This window comes from Mastomys coucha, unplaced genomic scaffold, assembly GCF_008632895.1.
Source record: "Mastomys coucha isolate ucsf_1 unplaced genomic scaffold, UCSF_Mcou_1 pScaffold17, whole genome shotgun sequence".
Lineage (NCBI taxonomy): Eukaryota > Metazoa > Chordata > Mammalia > Rodentia > Muridae > Mastomys > Mastomys coucha.
Window position 1 is genome coordinate 15,737,448 of NW_022196899.1, and position 20,367 is coordinate 15,757,814.

The following is a 20,367-nucleotide window of genomic DNA, read 5'->3' on the forward strand; positions in this document are numbered from 1 at the left end:
AGCTCATCTTAGCTCATTCTAGGGTCTTAAAGCCCACAGCCAGTGACACACCTACTCCAGCTGGGCCACACCTTCTAATAGTGTCATTCCCTAGGCCAAGCGTATACAAACCATCACACAATGTTCTTGTTGAGGCTTGCCCCTTCCAAATGTATTTGTAGTTTCACAAGATGGATCCTCCCATGGGTAGAGTCTTGTGACCTTTCACCTTATGCCTAACCTTGCACAGCTTCTGTGGAGAGTTACCCATCAGGTTTGATTCTCTAACTTCTGGGCCTTCAGGAAGTCAGACACATAGAGGTCTTCCTAGGAGCCTGACTGTCAAGGTAATAATCTCATGCCCCCACATTGTAAATCCCCCCCCCCACTGTGCAATCAGCCTGGAAAATTCCAGGAGTGAAAGGTGAAGGTGGCCCAGACAAGCCAACATCACTATGCCAGTTAATGAAGGCGCCCTAAGGACACTTGTCAAAGGGTGAGATGGTGGCTCTAAACGAGTCAGGGTACCCAAGTCCTTTCTGAAAGAAGGTTGATAGAAACAAGAGGCATGCGCACCAATGAACACAGTACTATGTCTCACAAAGGAAGTTGTAGAACAGAGTCTGCATTATTAATGTTTTGTAAATATCTTCTATTTATTCTTTGGCAGTTTCTTGATCATATCCATGCTCAATGTCCCTCTGTCAACTCCCCCTCTTCCCACTCTCCCCCAACATTTCCTTTTCCCACCTTCATACCTTTCTCTTTTTTCTTTTTCTCCCCTTCCTTCTAATTAGGCATAATTGACTGAGCCTGATTCAGATGACCTGCTGGAATGATGACCAATCTTGTTGGCTTGGCCCTGTTTAGACCTCGTGCTGGAAGCTTCAGCCACAGTGAGTTCTGAACGCACTGGTCAGCCATGTCCAGAGAGCACTGCTCACCATCCTGCAGGTCTTATGTTTCCCCACACCTTTACAGTGTTCCCTGAGCTTCGGGTAGAGTAGATATAGCTGTCCCATTTAGAGTTGAGCTCTGTTCTCATCCTCAGCTCTTTGGCAAGTTAGAAATCTCTTCATTGACCCCTGGGCAACTAGAGAGAGGGGTTTCTCCAGCCAAGGTTGAGGGCGGCACTAACCTATGGGAATAAACATAAATATTCAGGAGGCATGTGATAACATGTCTGTTTCGCAGAATAGAACGGATTTAGCAATTTAATAGTGAGATGGTACTTGTTCCACTTCCCAAAGATAAACAGGGAACTGCCCCCATCAGTCCTTGTGGAGGTGGCACTGACATTATTCTCTGCTTGACCTCTAGAACCACTCTTCCTCTTTCTCATCAGTTTTCATATCTCAAGTATTAAGATATAACAGTAATAAAAATCCAACTCATGAAAGTTAGAAGTATAAACAAGCAGCATGTCTTAGGTAGGATTTCTACTGCTGTGACAAAACACCATGACCAAAGTAACTCGGGTAGAAAAGAACTCGCTTGGCTTACGCTTCCATAGCACTGTTCAGTATCAAAGGAAGCCAAGACAGAAACTTAAACAGGGCAGGAACCTAGAGCTAGGAGTTGATGCTGAGGTCAGGGAGGGGTGCTGCTTAGTGGCTTGCTCAGCCCAAGGATGGCACCGCCCACAATAGGTTGGGCCCTCCCCTATCAATCACTAATGAAGAAAATGCCCTACAGCCAGTCTTCCATGCAGCCTGATCTTATGGAAGCATTTTCCTGAAGCTCCTTCCTCTCAGATGACTTTAGTTCGTATCAAATTGACATAAAACTATCTAGCATACATTCTATGCTAGTTGAGATTACTCTTTTAGACATGTGTTCATCTCTAATAATTACTTTACCATCTAACTTAAAGAGCAAGGGAAATGACATATTTTGAGAAGCTGAGCCTACATCCTATCTTTTGGGCATGAGCAGCAGGAAAATCAGCTGAAATGAGCATTGATAACACAGGTGCCCCCCCACTTCCGTGGGGTCATCGATACGCTACAAGTAAATGGCAAAACAATTATTTCTTTGGACATCTTTTTACATAAAAGTTAAAAGGCTTTAAGGGGGAAAAAAAACCAACATAATAACCACCTGGTAAGACAGTTCCTCTTTGAAAGCTGAATTGAAATCAAATGGAAGAAATAATTAGGACAGCTGAAAAAAATAATAAAAACAATAGCTACCAGACACATCTTTCACAAAACACGACAAACCAAAGAGACATGACCATTGTATAATCTTAATTGTGCCATAGCTCAGTAAAGGCCACTCCTCTGTTCTTCCTGGGTCTTCCTGATCACAAGGAAAAACACATGATTTCTATGTATAAAGCCCTCAAGCAGTAACGCGTGTCAGCCCGAACAGACCTGACAATAAGCAGAGAAGAGACAGGGGTGGTTGCTACAGATGTTGTAACTTCTTTCAGACAATACCAACATTTGAGTGAATTATTGCTTTTTTTTTCTTTGTACCGGGATGGAAGGCTAGTTCTCCCTCCCCCCTCTGGGAACATGTGCTGCATGGATGGGCATGTGATGACCAGAGTTCAATGTAAGATGTCTTTCCTCAACACGTCACTGCCCTATTTTTGGAAAAGGGTTCTCTTATCAACTTGAAACTCACCAAAAAGTAGGCTAGGCAAACGAACCAGGAAGTTCCAGGGATCTGCTTGCCTGTATCTCCAAGTGCTAGGATGACAAGCCCTGGCTACTACAACTAGCTTTTTAACATGACTTCTGGCAGATCTGCCTCAGGCCCTCAGGGTTGCAGTGGAAGCACTTTGCTAGCTAGACCATCTCCACTTATTTTTATTTTTTGTAAGACAGGGTCACATGTGGCATCCTGTTCTGACCTCAAATATATTATGTAGCAGAGGAAGACCTTCAATTTCTGATCCTGCAGCCTCCACCTTCCACGAGCTAAGATTATAGGAGGGTGCAGTCATGCCTGGTTCATGAGGAATCCAACCAGAGTTTTGAGAATTCTGGGTAAAAACTGTACCAATTGAGCTGCATCCTCCTTAACCCCAACTATCAGTGCTTGCAAGTTGTTTGTGGGCTAAGACCTGGAGGTATACATGGTCACAAACCTGATTTTTCATATATGGAGTTTCAATAAAATACCACCCATGGTCTGAAGCATTTAAATATTTGATCCCCCATTGGTAGTGCTGTATGGGTAGATTTAGAAGGTATGACCCATCCTGCTGATGGAAGTATGTCACTGAAGGTGGGACTTGAGGTTTCAAAAGCTTCCTGTTATTTCCAGCTCATTCTCTCTGTCTGGTGCTAGTTGGTCAAGATGTATCTCCCAGCTGCTCTCCCACTATGATAGACTCCAATCCCTCTGGAACCATTAGCCCAAAGAAACCCTTCCTTCTCTAAGTTGCTTTGGTCATAATGTTTTATCATAAGCAAGCGAAAAGTACTGATACATCCTCTGTAGTCATTGCTATTCTAAAGAGCAATTCTATTCTGAGGGATGAAGGGAAGAGACACTGGAGATTATAAAGTGAATGTAAACTGTAAATGTCATTGGGAAGTTGGATTGCTTGTAATTTTAATTTTAATTTTCTGCATTTACTAAATTTTTAATAATTTAAAGCCAAATATAATTTCATATAAGGACTTTAGTCCTATAAATGAATTTTGGAGGAGAAAATGACCCAGAAACGAATTAAGAAGGAAGATTGTGAGGGGTCATGGGAATGACATGGAGCCGGGAGTTCACAATGCAACTCCATTAAGATGCAAATTGCTTGCCAGTACCTTAATTGTAGTGCAGGGAAACTTCACAGAGTGATCTCATGGAGTGGGTGCCGGTGGATCTGGAAGTCAAGTTACTTGGATGGCCAGCACATGGCACCCTTCAGTTCATCTTCCAGTCTCTCCAATATCTTCTCCAGGGCTCCCTTCCTCTGAAAGTTAATGGAAACAAAGAACTGAATATCTCCACCCTCACATTTTCTCTCTGGAGAACAAAGATAAAGGTATTTATATAAACTTATTTTATCTGAGTGGAGCAGCACCTGAATGAAGTATAGTCATGATTAGAATAATAAGAACTGGAAATTTCCAGACACTCACACACCAATAGGACCAAGGCTGGGCAAGTGGGAGGAGCTTGTCTGATCCAACGTGGCACTAAGTAAGTAAAGGGAGAAGAAAAAAATGATTTAAAGTTACTTGTGTGTGTGTGTGTGTGTGTGTGTGTGTGTGTGTGTGTGTGTGTGTGTGTATACATGCAGGCACATGTATACATGTCTCTGGTAGGAGAGGTATGCATGCAGAAGGCAGACTGACAGCAGGTGTGTCCCTCAGTCCACCTTGTTTTTTGAGACAAGAATTCATCAATTCAGTAGAATGACTAGCCACCAAGCCCCAGGGTCCTCTCCTTCAACCTCCCAAACATTTGGATTACAGATGGATTCTGCCATAGCTGGCTTTATCACAGGTGCTAGGGATTGGGACTCAGAGTCTAATGTTTGTATAGGAAGCATCCTACACACTGAGCCAACTTCTCAGTCCCACGGTTTTTATACTTTTGGAAATACAATTCTTAAAATTTGAATAGCAGTAGATAATTCAATATTATTCTCTCTTCTTTATGCAGATTGTATTTGGACAGGACCCTACTAGAAAACAATTGCTTTAGCATGTTTAGTGATTGCATTTAATCCTCTTAACATGTTCAATTTGGAATGCATAAGTAGAAAGATTGTTATTTTTTTTTTGCAAATTTAACTACTAATAAAAATTTATTAGTAACTTGCAGTGAGTTATTTAATATTTATGAAACTTCTAATGGTGCCAAACAGATATTTGTTTAAAGAATGACTGAATGATGGTCACAAAATGTTCATTTCTGTCAGTCTGTACTGAATGCCTGGCTCTAACCTATGACCTGTATATATTTCACCTGTAGCAACAGGGGCCTGGAGAGATGGCTTGACAGCACTTCCTGCTGTTGCAGAGGGTCCACGTCCAGTTCCCTGAACCCATGTCAGGCATCTTCTATAACTCCAACTCCAAGGGATCCAATACCTTTACCTAGCCTCCATTGACAATTGTGCTTAAGCATGCACAAATCTACTTGTCAGGAAACCCTGTTGCTAAGGTCTAAGTTTGACATTACCGAAAGCCCTGACTCAGTGCAGAATGGTGGACTTCCTTTACTGCTTCCTTTCCTCTCCCTGGGAGATCCCCGTCCCCACTGTCTGCCGATCCGAGGAAGGGTCACTGTAGCCCTGCACCTGAGGTTCCTGGAATGCCTCTCCATACTAATGAGGCATCTCGGTACCTTGGCCTTCAGCCAGTGACCTTTGCCCACCCTCGATATTCTCACCCCCTCCCCCAAAACTACATAACCCCTTGGTTCAACCCAGATAAAGTGTGTGCGTATAAGCTCACCACAAATAAGGAAATATGCATAAGCTAACATCATCTCAGAGAGCTATTTCACTGAAGATCATTGCAGAAGGATCCTTCAAAACTCCACCCATTCCGGGCTCTGCTTCATCCTTCCAGCCCAGTATACAACTGAGTCTGGAAACCCTGAGAGGGTGTAGAACCACAGCTGGACCCCCAAAACACATACAACATCTACACGAGACTCTCACACGTAATATATACATAATTTAAAATAATATAAGCCTTTAAATTTCAACAGCACTTCCCAAGCACAAATCGGCCTTGAACACCAACCTATAACCTAGAGCTGTCTATGTTGAAATGGTCAAGGACTGGACAGAGTAAGAGGAAATAAGTAAGGCTAATAGAGTTAGTTTCCATGAGGTTGAGTTTATTTCATTGAAGAAACAATCTTCTTGCAAGTATGCGTGCTTTACATTAAACTTTTTTCTTATTGAGATTAAATTTATAATGCATTCAAGAATGAACAAATGGGAGTTCCCGACCCTTCTTCCTCTGACTACTGAGTACTCTGGTCATAGGCACACACCATCATGTTTTATTCAATACTGAGAAACACACTTAAAGTTCTGCAGATATCAGGCAAGTGCTCTGCCAACCGATCTACACACAGCTTTGCACTTTGCATTTCTTCAGAAATCTTTTTTTTTTCTTTTGAGATGATGAAGAAGGTAGTTGAATGCCTTAGAGGGTTCACTCTACACAATATAAAGTCTACACCAAATTAGCCCCTTTCCTTTCTCTATTTATGTATTCCGTGAACTCTCAAAACATGGCACTACCACCTCAAAGAATCCGCATTACTTCTGGGAAGAGTTCCCACACAGAGCTCCCTTATATTAACCCAGTCCCATTCAGTTACTGTGATAGTGTTAATCATCAATTTGACATGCTCTGCTATCACCTAAGAGACAAGTCTCCAGACACCCCTGTGAAAAAATTGAGATTAAGTTAGCCTCTGGCCATATCTTCTACAATTCGTCTTAATCAAATTCACTGAGGTAGGAAGACCCAATGTAATAGTGGGTGGCACCATCCCGTAGGCTTGGGTCCCAGACTACATGAAAAGGAGAGGGTAAGATGAGCATCAGAATCCCCTCCTCTTTCTGACCCTATGCTGCCTGCTTCTTCTACAAAATATGACCACCCGACTAGAACTCCTGCTATGAGAACTCCCCCCACCATGATAGATTCTACCCTTGAACTGTGAGCCAAAACAAATCCTTTATTCCTAAAGTTAATTTTGCAAGGGCATTTACCACAGCAACAAGAAAAGGAACTATGATAGTCTTTTACCACTTTCCTCCCACATGGAAAGAGGAAAACAGATAATGACTGTCCATAAACTCACTCACTACTTATTGTAAGAAATAAGTAGTAAGTGATGTATTAATTGCTTGTCTCCATCAGAGTCCTTTCTACAAGTGACTTGTTCAACCATCATCCGAGAAGCTCCCTCCTACAAATGGGAACAAATATAGAGACCTATAACAAGACATTACAAAGAAAGTGAGAGACCTTGGAAGACTCTGGCAATCAAATCCCTCTTCTGAGAGTTCAGGGAAGAAGGAGAGAAAGCAGAAAGCATGGAACAATCAGAGGGGCTGAAGGACACCATGAAAACAAGGCTCTTTAAATCAACATGAGCAAAAATCATATGAGCTCACAGAGACTGAAGCAGCAGGCACAGGGCCTGCACAGGGCTGCACCAGGTCCTCTGTGCTTAGATTATGGCTTCCAGTTTAGTGTTTTGATGGATTCCTACATGTGTAAACAACTGGGTTCTTATACCTTCTCTTGGGCTCCTTTCCTTCTGTTGGTTTAACTTGACTAACTTCAATGTGATAGATTTTGTTTCATCTTAGATTTTACTTAGTTGTATTTTTAAATGAATGAAAGAATGAATGAATGCTTAGCCATTAGGATAAACATTAACAACTAAACTGTCTCTTATACCTGCTGGGAAGGGAAAGTCAGTTTTTTCTAATGGAGTGATCCTGGGTATATCAACTGCTCCAGACAGGCCTCATGTTCGGGAGTAGTTGACCATGATAGATTCCACAGTTTTGTGTGTGTGTGTGTGTGTGTGTGTGTGTGTGTGTGTGTGTGTGTGTGTGTATGTGTGTGTGCTGTTATTAGGTTACAATTTGGTGCAGTGTTTTTGTTTGTTTGTTTGTTTGTTTCATTTTAGGTGGCATTTTATTTGGGGTTCTTAGTTTGGGGGAGGTTGTCGTTTGGGACCTTTGCTTGTTTTTTTTTGGGGGGGGGGGTATTTTGTTCTGTTTGAGAAAGAATTTAAACTTGGTTGGGTTGGAAGGGCAAGAAGATGTGGAAGGACTTAGAACAGGGGGAAATATGATCAAAATATATTTAAAGTTAAAATTTGTTTTGAATATTTTTTAAAGAAAAAAACTATGCACCAGTATATGATTTAACTGCCTGTCTTCCTCAGGGTCCCTTCCACAAGTCTTCAAGCAACCCGCTGAGGAATAGACAGTCTAACCCTGGGCCAGCCTGTTCGTTTTCTGATTAGCCATCAGTAAAACCCTCTCTTAAAATCCCAGTGAACATTAGCTGCAGTGAGACCTGGGCCTCAGAGCTGATGCTGAGAGACTGGGGTTTGGGAGTCATGTTGAGCCACGTGGAAGAGGAGCACACAGAGAAACTGGTCAAGTAAAACATTAGAAAGTATTTACAGAGAAACATAAACTCCTCAAAGGTGCCCAGAGCAGCTTTCGTTTTCCACGGGCAGCTACAATCAGATCCTGGGTTCCTTGATCAAGCCTTCCTCTGCCATGTCCCTTGCTATGCTTGAACCAGTTAGTGCTTAGCAGTTCCTTGTCTAAGAAAACATTGAGATAACCAAAACATGGACTAAAGTCCAAGAATTGATCAGGAGAAATGCACTTATTTTTCTCCCTTGCCCTCTGAAGCACCATTTTTAAAAAATCCATTTGAAAAGAACCACTGAGGTCCCCATCCTTCTCCTTACCCAACACCCACCAGTGCATCCTCATATCCTGCATAATTGAGACGTGAGCTTACGCCCAGCCCTAGCCTGGCCCCCTAGCACATCCCCAAAACTAGTAGCTGGGAGCCTGGGAAGGAGCTCAGTTGGCACAATCCTTGGTTTGAGCTCCAGTGCTGCATGGAGCAGAGCAGATGGAGGTGCACTTGCCTGTAATCCCAGCACCTGGAAGATAAAGGCAGGAGCATTAGAAACTGAAGGTCATCCTTTCTGCATGGTGTGTCTGAAGCTAGCCCAGGCAGGCTGGCACAGCTCAGCCCTGAAGTCTGGATCCTGAGATGCACACGCCTCAATGAATCTACTAGATAAAGGTTCTTCTTTCTCATGTTTCCACTGGGATATTGTGCGGGGAGCTGACCTAATGTCACAAAGACGGGAACAATGTCCCTTCTGAGAGTTGGATCTTAGCATATTTTTCTGCACTGATTATTCTCTGTGTGTGTCTCTCTCTGTCTCTGACTCGGACTGTCTCTCTGTCTCTTTCTGTCTCTCCCTATATCTCTCTGTCTGTGTGTGTGTATGTCTGTGTATCTGTCTCTGTCTTAAGACTGTTCTGGCCAGGTGGTGGTGGCGCACGCCTTTTATCCCAGCACTGGGGAGGCAGAGGCAGGTGGATCTCTGAGTTTGAGGCCAGCCTGGTCTACAGAGTGAGTTCCAGGACAGCCAGGGCTATACAGAGAAACCTTGTCTGGAAAAGCCAATAAAAAAAAAAAAATAGACTGTTCTGTTGTGGGAGAAGGGGGTTCACATTGTAAGGAACTAGTGTCATCCCAACAGTAAGCCAGAACCTCCAGTTTGTTCACAGCACATAAAGGAGCATAGAAAAACATCAATACCCAGTAGACAATTCAAAGGAGACGATAGGCCTGGCAGATAGTTCAACACAAGCTTACAAAACACTTTAAACCAGAACCACCTACCTGAGTGACTTCCATGTTCCAGAAAACATACATCATGGTTTGAATAAGCTTGTGCCCCATCCACTGAGAACAAGCGCTTCCCAGTAGGTAGTGCTGGTTTGAGAGGTTTAGAAGATGTGTTCTTGCTGGATGAAATACATCAGAGGTGGGCTTTGGATCTTTGTGGTTTCACCCCACATCAAATTTGCCTTCTGTTTCGTGCTTGTAGTTAAAGATAAGAGCACTCAGCTTCCTGCTCTGGCTGTCCCGCCTCCTGCTCAGGGCTAAAGCCTTCCTGCCATGAGGGACTCTCATCCCTCCGGAACCATAAGCCAAACTGAACTCTTTCTTCTTCAGACTGCTTCTGGTCATAGTCTTTTATTACGGCAACCGAAAACGTAGGCAGTGTAGTCATTTTCTGAAGCTCTTAAATTTACATGTTCTTTGTTACTTTTACATTCCCTTTCTTTTCTGAATTGTCCACTCATAATTAGTCAATAGCAAACACCAGATAACTTTTTTATTCATATGGCTGCAGGGCCATGCCTGGGGAGATCAGAAAATACTTGCAAGAGCTACTTTTTTTTTCCTTCCAATATCAAATTCTGGTCAGCGGGCTTAGAGGCAAGAGCCTTTATTGGCTGAGACATCTCACCAGCTCCCAGAGAAATTTTTTTCATATGTATATGTATGCCTAAATGCGTGGGCACCTATCTTCCTCAGTTGTTCTCGACTTTATTGACGGAGGCAGATGTCTCACTGATTCAGCTAGTCTCCATACAGCTTGCACTGGGAAATAACCTGGTTCCACCTCAGGAGAGCTGCAGACTACAGGCAGGCTGCCCTGCCTGCCCGGCCTACCCTGCCTTTATTGTAGGCTCTGGGCCTCTGAACTTCAGTCCTTGCACTTGTGTGGCAAGCAGGTTACCCACTGAGCCATCCCTCCAGTACAGCACCCGTGGGCTGTGAGAAAGACTTCGGCTCTCCCCGAGTGGAATGCTAAGTCCCGCCTTACTATTTGTTCTCAGGGAAACCAGTACAATTATGCAACATAAATTCCTCCAAAGCATCGGGGATTTCAGCTCAATTTTAAACCCCTGCTGGTTTTATTACCAGAATGAATGATTATAAAATAGATGCATGCAAATGAAGAGATAAAAAAAAAATTAGAGGGCATGTGAAACTTAATGCATGCTGCTTGTAACTCTGTGACAGGATGCTGCAAAAGGCAGCATCAGTGCCATGCCATGTAAAAATGTGGTTTGTAACATTTACAACTTAAGAGTGTCGTTTTAATAGTGGACCGTCATGATATATTTTGGGGGTGGGGGAAAACGCAGAGCCAGGCATGGTGACATAACAGGGACCGGTAACCTCAGTACTTCAGTGGTGGCAGTCACATGTCGTAACGCCAAAAGGTTGGCAACATCTATGAAGTCATGACAACCAGGAACAACTAGGGAGTTTCCTTACAAGGACCAGTCCTCGGGATGAAATTAAGTGCGGCATTAGGAAGCAGGGCCTAATGGTACGCACCCATAATCCCAGCGCTTGGGGGGTAGAGACGGTGAGATATTCAAGACCATCCTCAGCGGCAAGTAAATTCAAGTCCAAATGGTCCAACCGAGGTTCAGTCTCGACAGCCAAAGAGACTTGGGCCAGTAAGATGGCTCGGTGGCTAAAAGAACTTGCCACGTAAAACCTGACAACCTGAGTCCAATCCCCCAAAATCCACAGGGTAGAAAGAGAGAATTGACTCCAGAAGGTTGTCCTCTGATTTCCATAGATGCTCTATAGCTCATGGATACATACACACACAAATACATACATACATACATACATACATACATACATACATACACACACATAATAATAATAATAATAATAATAATAATAATAATAATGGTAGTATAATAAAATAATAATACATTTTAAAAGAATTCTATTACAAAAAAATTAATAAATATTTGCTTTTCTGTTTCCAAAGAATAGAGCGTTGAACTCTTCTGTGCCTCCGCCCACAAAGAGAACAGACAGCATTGGGAGATTTGAAGATAAGAAAAACACTAGCGATCCGTCTTGGGTAGTGCAGCAAGATTCATCACTAGGACCAGAGTCTGAAGATGTGTTCAGAACTGCTCGTCCTTGGTGCTCTTTGGAACTCTGCAGTGGGGGTAACAGATTAGAGCAGTGTGCTTCGTTTTGTGGCATTTAACTGGGGAAATCCTGTTGTGTCCTACAGCAGAACTCACAGAAAGAAGCTTTCGATATAATCTCATGGGCTCCTTGAGTAGAAGGTCTAGATTTAAAAAAAAAAAAAAAAATCATCCCTTTGCAAGCTGGTATAACCACTCTGGAAAACAGTTTGGCAGTTCCTCAGAAAATTGGACATAGTACTACCAGAGGACCCAGCAATACCACTTCTGGGCATATACTCAGAAGATGCTCCAACATGTAATAAGGGCATATGCTCCACTATGTTCATAGCAGCCTTATTTATAATAGCCAGAAGCTGGAAAGAACCCAGCTGTCCCTCAACAGAGGAATGGATATAGAAAATGTGGTACATTTACACAATGGAGTACTACTCAGCTATTAAAAACAATGAATTTCTGAAATTCTTAGGGAAATGGATAGAACTAGAAAATATCATCCTGAATGAGGTAACCCAATCACAAAAGAACACACATGGTATGCACTCTCTGATAAGTGGATATTAGCCTAGAAGCTCAGAATACCCAAGATATAATTCACAAACCATAGGAAACTCCAGAAGAAGGATGACCAAAGGGTGGATACAAAGTCTGGAGCAGAGACTGAAGGAAGGACAATCCAGAGACTGCCCCATCTGGGGATCCTTCCCATATACACTCACCAAACCCAGACACTATTGTGGATGCCAGCAAGTGGTGGCTGACAGAAGCCAGATATAGCTGTTTCCTGAGAGGTTCTGCCAGTGCCAAACTAATACAGAAGTAGAGGCTCACAGCCATCCATTGGACTGAGCACAGGGTTCCCAATGAAGGAGCTGGAGAAAGGACCCAAGGAGCTAAAGGGTTTGCCGCCCCATAAGAGGAACAACTATATGAACTAACCAATACCCCCCAGAGCTCCCAGGGGCTAAAACACCAACCAAAGAGTACACATGGTGGGACTCATGGATCCAGCTGCATATGTAGCAGAGGATGGCCTTGTTGGGCATCAATGGGAGGAGAAGCCTGTGATCCTGTGAAGGCTCTATGCCCCAGTGTAGGGGAATGCCAGGGCCAGGAAGCAGGAGAGGGTGGGTTGGTGAGCAGCGGGAGGTAGGAGGGAATAGGTTTTTTTGTTTTTTGTTTTTTGTTTTCCAGAGAGGAAACCAGGAAAGGGGAGAACATTTGAAATGTAAATAAAGAAAATATCTGATAAAAAAAAATCATCCCCTATTCCCTTACCCCAAGAAATGAGGATGTCCTTACACTTGAAAAAATACTTTCAGGAAGGCCAGAGGAGTGGCTGGAGCTGAGAATGACCATTTCTGAATGTCTCTGGTGGAAATGGGTAGGAGCATGCGGGCCTTCATCATCCAGGACTGATCCCCGTCCTTAGCCCACCCTAACCATTCAGTCCCCATTCCCTCCCACTCTAGCCCAGCAAGCCAGGATCTGTGTTAACAGTGGCCAAAGGCAGTTTTTCCATTTAGGAGAACCCAACTGTGGCTCTCGATCCAGCATTCCAGAATCAAAAGAAAGTTTGTTTTGTTTAAAATAGCATTGGTAGACTGTTGCTGTAACTCAGTTGATATAGAGTTTGCCTAGCACATGAAGCCCTGCGTTCTGTCTTCAGCACCACATAAACCAGATGTAGTAGGACATGCCTCTATCCCCAGACAGAAAGCCCCACCTAAATACATACACCAGCTAAGTGGCTCATGGGCAGTATAGAATTCAAGTCCATTTAAGCAGAAGAATCAATTGCTACTCATCATGAATCTTTGAGGTCGTCAGCAAATATTTGAAAGTGAGAATACTGAATCTGGAAAAGCCATAGGTCTGTCAGACATCTCAATGAAATTGTGTACACACATGATTCAGGCAAGAGAAGTGTGCAGGGACATTTGTGTGTCAAGGGAAAAAAAATTATTTTTGAAATAATATCTTACCGATCCCAATAATCCAAGTATTTGTAAGTCAGATTTGTGGGGATAAAAATGAGAAAAAAAATTATATATGTATATATCTGTATAAGAAAGATATATTTTTCTGTATATATATATATATGTAGAAAGTTCTTTTGTTTTCCTTGAGTTGTGAGGGTATAAAGAAGTGCCACCTTAGATTATACAAGGTCCAGGTGAAGAGCTCTCAGGAGAAGTTGGGGGGCTCCATGCACTAGTGTTCAAAACAGACAAGGTTTCCCCACTTTCAGAAGGCAAGAGAGGCCAAGTCTGGAGTTAAACAAAGAAGTGAACTATCTGTGAAGAAGGAGAGGGCTGTAGAAGGATGGAAGACAAGAATATCTGCCCCCACCATGCCCTAGGAGAAGGGGAGTAAAAACAAGAAAAATTGGAGGGAGGTAGAGATTTCAATTTGAATATGAGTTTGTAATAAACATGAACCTGCTGAGAATATTCTGCATTGATTTGGCTTTACCAAGAAATTATCCAGTTCAATACTTTCTGCAGAGTTAGAAATGACATTTGCTACACAAAAAGTATGGGTTTGCAATCTGACTAGGATCAAAACTTCAAAGCCATGCCTGAGTGTGGAGAGCGGTAGAGCTGGAGAGGCATTCTCCTTGACAAGATGGCGCCTACATCCGCTGTCGACTCCTGGTAAACAACTGTTTGCGCATGTGCATAGAGTGAAAAGGTGCCAAGTCACGGCCCATCCCGGGACGTCACATGGGGTGATGAGCAAACAGCCAATCATGGGCGGACACGCCGCTCTGTGGTATATATAAGCAGTGCTGATTATTGGCTCGGTCCTTTTCTTCCTCTTCACGATGCAATAAATGCTTGCTGCAGAAGGATCCTAGTGTCTGCGTGTCTTCTTGCTGGTGAGATGACTGTGCGGGCTACAACTGGTACCGAAAATCTGGGACGCCAGGGGAACCTTACAACCGCTGGTGCTGAGGAGACCCTCCGCTCACGGAGAGGATTCAAAACTGCAGAACAAGGTAAGCTCTGAGAGGCATGCTGTTTGGTTTTAATTCCTCCGACCCTTCCTCAAGGTTAGAGAGCATGGCCAAAGCCGCGGTAATTGTGCTAGTGGCGCTTGTTATGATGTCCATTTGGCATTTGATACATTCTTGCCTGGAGGATAAGAAATGCCGCGCCTCTGTAGCATCAGGACAGGGAGCACTTGAGGAGTTACAAGATAACATGTCAGAAACAGAGCGTAATGAGAGAGTGGGGGCTAGCCAGGATAAAAGGGAGAGACAAAAGGGTATACCCAAGAACACAGACCCTTCCGCTCAACCTGCGGAAGCGAGAGATAAGGGAAAGAGCGCCCTGGGAGAGAAAACTAGAGAAAGGGATGGAGCTTTGAGACCGAAGCCCCTCTACCCAGTTAAGGAATTGGAGGCCCTCGAGCTTGATAGCTCTGAGGAGTTGAGCCCCTCCGAGGAGGAAGACTTGGAGGAAGAAGCGGCTCGCTATGAGGAAGAGAGGTATCATCCGGATGAGCATTTGCCGCGCCTCTCCAGAATCGAAAGCGAAAGGGAGCGAGAGATCAGAGCTGCTGAACGCTTTATGCTGTCCCGCCTGCTCTTCCAAGTGCACTCCCGCTATACTGATAGACACTGTTCAGATTCCTTTTTACATTCAGAGAGCCCCTGCCAAGCGACAAGAGGCTCCGCAGGAGTGGACCTCTGTTCTACCTCTCAATTCTTACTGATGTCGCACATGGGCGTGCAGCCTGTGCCAGTCACCTTTCAGGGTCCTCTCCCAGAAGGAAGCATTGGCCTTGTGCTGGGACACTCATCCCTCACCTAAGACAGGGGCCCTGGCAGAGCAAAAACACTCTCTGACTTGCTATATTTGGCCTTCCCTTTTAACTAAACAAAAGGGGGAGATGTGGAGAGTGGTAGAGCTGGAGAGGCATTCGCCTTGACAAGATGGCGCCTACATCCGCTGTCGACTCCTGGTAAACAACTGTTTGCGCATGTGCATAGAGTGAAAAGGCACCAAGTCACGGCCCATCCCGGAACATCACATGGGGTGATGAGCAAACGGCCAATCATGGGCGGACACGCCGCGCTGTGGTGTATATAAGCAGTGCCGATTATTGGCTCAGTCCTTTTCTTCCTCTTCATGATGCAATAAATGCTTGCTGTAGAAGGATCCTAGTGTTTGTGTGTCTTCTTGCTGGCGAGACGACTGCGCGGGCTACACCTGAGCTTTTGTTTATTCTTTTCTCCAAAGAGGTCAGGATGTCTCTTCTCAACCCAGCTGGGTTGGAGCACGGGCTACTACTTAAGAAACCCTTCCTAACCAAGGCAGCAGAGTCAGATGCATCAATTCACCTCTCAGCTTGCTAAGTCAGCCTTTGTCTCTACATGCTGGGGAGAAGGCTCATTCTGTAAAGTGCTTGCTCTACAAGCAGAGAGCCTGAGATCGGATCCCAAAAGCAATGATAGAAAGCCAGGGAGAGTTATATGTGCCTATAAGTCCAGCAATGGGGAAATAGAAAGCAGAGGAAGGCCCTGGAGGCTGGCAGACATTCTAGCCTTGACTATATGCTGAAGTCCCAGGACAATGAAAGACTGTCTCAAACCTAACGTTGCAAGCACCTGCAGGCCAGTACCAGAGGTTGTCCTCTAAGCACTACATGCATACAGTACACAGACACACACTCATATACATACATACACACACACAAACACAAATAATATTAAGAGAAGATAAATGAGTACAAGTTAGAAACTCCACTACTTGTGTAACTTTTCTGTATAAGTTTGAAATAATTTTCTAAATTATTTCAAAATAAAATATTTAAATGTAGCACAACACTGGACAAAGCTATTACTTGGCCCAGACATCAGAATTATTAGATGGGTCCCTAGAAATGCCAGGCAGGAAACACAACAGGCTTGGCTCATTCTTCTGTTTGAACAGAGAATATTACTTGAACTTGTTAGGTTAAAGTTAGAGTAAGCAAACAGTACGAAAAAAGTTGCCTTGATTTTCAGCACAAACCAGAGAAAACACAATTATCCAAGTTCATCTCTTGTTTGAATTGTCACTCTTTGTCCTTTCCTTACTTCATTATTTCAACGCTGTTCTTTAATCTCAGGAATCCGTTTTCATGCCATATCTGTGAGTCAATAAAGACAGTGTCTTTGTAGTCTAGATATCCAAAAGGCATCTTTTTTTGCTTCTATCTTTTTGAAATCAAATGTGTCCGCAGTATCTGTGCCAATCAAATTAGACTGTGATGTAGACAGAATACCACTCACCAGCCCTGGAAGGCTGAGAATCCACACACCAAAGAAGCAAATGTGTTGAATCGCTGCAGGGTTCCTGATACCAGTGGAAGCAACAGATGCCATTTGCTAGAGTAACCATCAGGAAATGCCTCATGTCTACTGTGCTTACCAGCCCTTCACTGGTCCTCACACGGCCCTTTCCATTCAGTCAACAAACCCTAAGCTTAAGGAAACAGATCAATTTTTTCATCATAGCACGGTAAGAATTATAGAGTCCAGATAATCAATGATTTATTCTGTGTGTTCTAAACTGTTGCGAAGTATGATAAGTCTACCTGGAAACTTTTAGATATCTAAAGACAGAAGTTCTGGACAAAATGTTTATTGCACATAAAAACCTGACTGAAATTAATAGCCCTTTCTACCTGTATATGGATACAGGATAACGGAGAAAATATGCACATGCTTAAATATATAACATATATACAAAATATATAAATATATGTAATTACAATAAATACTGTATCCAGATACAAATCAGGTCTATCACAAATGGGAACTTGCCCCCAAATAACTTTTTTCTCGGTTGTACAAAGATTCATATTATATTTTAATGTGCGAGATTCTGGTTGACTCGGGATGCTAACTGCCTTCATGGTATGTTTTCAGACCCTAGACAGGAGTCTAGGAGTGGTCACTCCTCACCTGTGTCCACTCTGTCATATAAAAATCTCCTACATGTACCCAATAGCTTAATTGCACAGTCACTTTAATCATTTCAAGACTTAACCAAGCCACTTAAGTGGCTACACATGCCTTGGAAATGCTGTCTAAATTTCTCAGCATTCTGACTCCAAACTCTCTTTCCAGTACAATTTCATCTTTAGCATTTTGACCAAGAATTACCCTTTCCACCATTCCCACCCACCCTTCCAAGCCCACTTCAGATTCTCTCATGAGAGAGCGTTTCTTTTCTCCCTCAGTGTGCCATATGTATTGGTGTATTGATGTCTTCAGCTTTTGTGATTACCTTCCTTGTTAACAGTCATTTCCTTCAGTGCTGTGACTCTTAAGTTAAATACTGAGCATCTTGAGATGATGGCCCAACTTCTCACCATCCCCTCCATTCCTGTTGAGTGTTCTGTTCAGAAACCTTTAGAAAATAAGTCAGTCAATCCGCCAGCATATCAAACAACATCGTGAGAAAGTGCATGTGGTTTTATCCCACAGCACCATCACAATTTTCTCCTTCCACCATGAGGGTCCAAAGGATTGAACTCAACTAATCAGGCTTAGCTTTCCTCACTAAGCCATCTTGTTGTCTCTATATGAATAACTTTCAAACCAAAGAAATAAAATAATCAAAGTAGCTAAAGAGAGATCTCACAGGAGTCATGCAAATACACAATGAAGACAGAGATTGCTACATGACACATCATTGTGAAATCACAGATTAAAACAAGATATTGCCACACACCTCTCAGAATGAATGCTGGTAAGGATGTGAGGCAGTAGGAACTCTTCCATCTGCTCATCAGTGTGGTAATACAAAATGAGACAGCCACTTTGAAAGCCACCTTGTCAGCTTCTCACAAAACTTAGACTCACTATTATTCTTTTGTTGATGTGTACGGAGGGGTATATGCATATGCTTGTGTGCACATGTGTGTGCATGTATGCACATGTTTGGAGAAAAGAAGCCAACCTTGGTGTCATTCTTTAGGAACTTCCTGCCTTCTTTTGTGAGGTGGGGTCACTCACTGGGACCTAGGCTCCCTTTCTGGGTTATGCAGAGTCGCCAGAGAGATCCAGGCATCCCACTATCTGTCCCTCCCCAGCACTGGCATGACAAGTGTATGTCATCACACTTGGATTTCTCATGAATTCTGGGGAATCTAACTCCAGTCTTCATGGTTGCTCAGAAAGCACCCCGTCTTCTGAGCCATCATCTCCCCAGCTCATGCTTTCGTTTTTGATACAATCTTGCTGTATAGTCCAAGTTGACCTAAAAATTATTGTGTAGCCCAAAATATCCAAGAATTCCAAAACTTCCTCGCTCAGCCTCCTGGGGATTAGGATTATAGGTGTATACTAACATGCCAGCAATCATACTACTTGGTATTTATCCTAAAGTGTACAATGCTTACATTGATGCAAAATTCTGCATACTGATGTTTGTGTGAACTTTATCCACAGTTGTCTCAACTTGAAAGCAACCAATTGTCTTTGGGTAAATGAATGAATGAATTGTGGTACAGCTGGAGGATGAAAATTATTCAGCGTTAGAAGAAAAGGACTTATCAAACCACAAGAAAAGCACATAAGAAACTTTAGAGTAAGATACTAAGTGAACTAGTATAAACCGAAAAGACACATCCTGTCCAACTTAAACTCTGTGACCTTCTGGAAGGTTAAAAGATCAGTGATGCCCTGCTTAGGCTGGTAGAGGAAAGGAACTCATGAGCATAAGCAAGTTTTGAGCTGCCAAGATGAGTTTGTGTCGTTCCATACAGTTGGGTCTGCATTGCTGTACTTTTGTTTAAAGCCACAGGTGGTACAAGAGTGAGCCGTAATATAAGTCATGTTCTTAGAGTAATCATTATATGTCAATGTAGGTTTATAATTGTAACAAATGCCTTATTCTGTTGGAAAAACTTCATAACAGACGTAAAAGATGGGGATTTTGGAAATTCCTGAACTTCTCTCAAGCTTAATGCTCTAAAGAAGTAATATACAACAAAAATGGAAGAATGAAACTATTTCACTTATGACTTTCAGCGGAAGCCTCACTGTGGAACGGGAGTCAGTCAGAGAGTCCATTGACTGTCCTCAGCTGGAGTGATCGATCACTTTAGCATCAAATGCTGGGACCTCCACGTTGATGAACAAGTAACTCAGAAAGACAACTGCTCGGCCATCATAGATTTATTCACTCATTCCTATGCTGAGTCATTCATCTAACAAACACTTATTGAAGTCCTTCCATTCGCTGGCCTATGCCTTTGATGACTTACAGTCAGGGTGACTGACATATAAGCAAAGTGTCACTGCAAACAAAGATCAACTTAGTGACTGGACCGAACACGTGATGAGGAGGACAAACTGAAAGGGAAAGTTGCCTGGTGAGGCAGAGAAGGTTCTTGTAAATGTGGGAAATGTCCCAACCCATAAACAACAACTAAGCCTGCCAAGTGCAAATAACATGAGCAGAGAGATGGAAAGTTCTACTTTATGCATACAAGGACCTGAAAAAGAATAGTTCAGCTCTCTAGGGAACAAAGTCAATGCAGGAACACAACCTAAGTTGCTATCTATTTCGTCAATGGCTCAAGTGTGTATCTTATTGCTGTGATAAGTATCACAATAAAAAGCAAGTTGAGGAAGAAAAGGTATATGTCAGTCCCAGGTCCATCACTGAAGGAAGTCAGAGAAGTCAAGGCCGCAGAAGGTGCGAACAGAAGCCATGATCATGGAAGAATGCTGCTTATTGGCTTGCTTCCCTGGCTTGCTCATATATCTACCTTTGTTGTACAAGGTGGCCCACCTACCCACAGGTGGCATTGCCACCAGTATACTGGGCCCTTCTACATCAATTAACAATCAAGAAAATGCCGCA

At 43.1% G+C, this 20,367-nt stretch overlaps 1 long non-coding RNA gene across 1 annotated transcript in view; it reads right to left on the reverse strand.

The window, feature by feature from the left end:
* Positions 1 to 591: 591 nt before the first annotated feature.
* The window catches only part of LOC116094996, a 95,028-nt gene continuing 75,252 nt past the window's right edge, over positions 592 to 20,367 (reverse strand). The window contains exons 5-6 of the long non-coding RNA XR_004120389.1: positions 3,756 to 3,904; positions 592 to 1,117 (exon numbers count right to left, since the gene is read on the reverse strand). This is a non-coding gene — a long non-coding RNA (uncharacterized LOC116094996). The remainder of the gene's footprint in view (positions 1,118 to 3,755; positions 3,905 to 20,367) is intronic.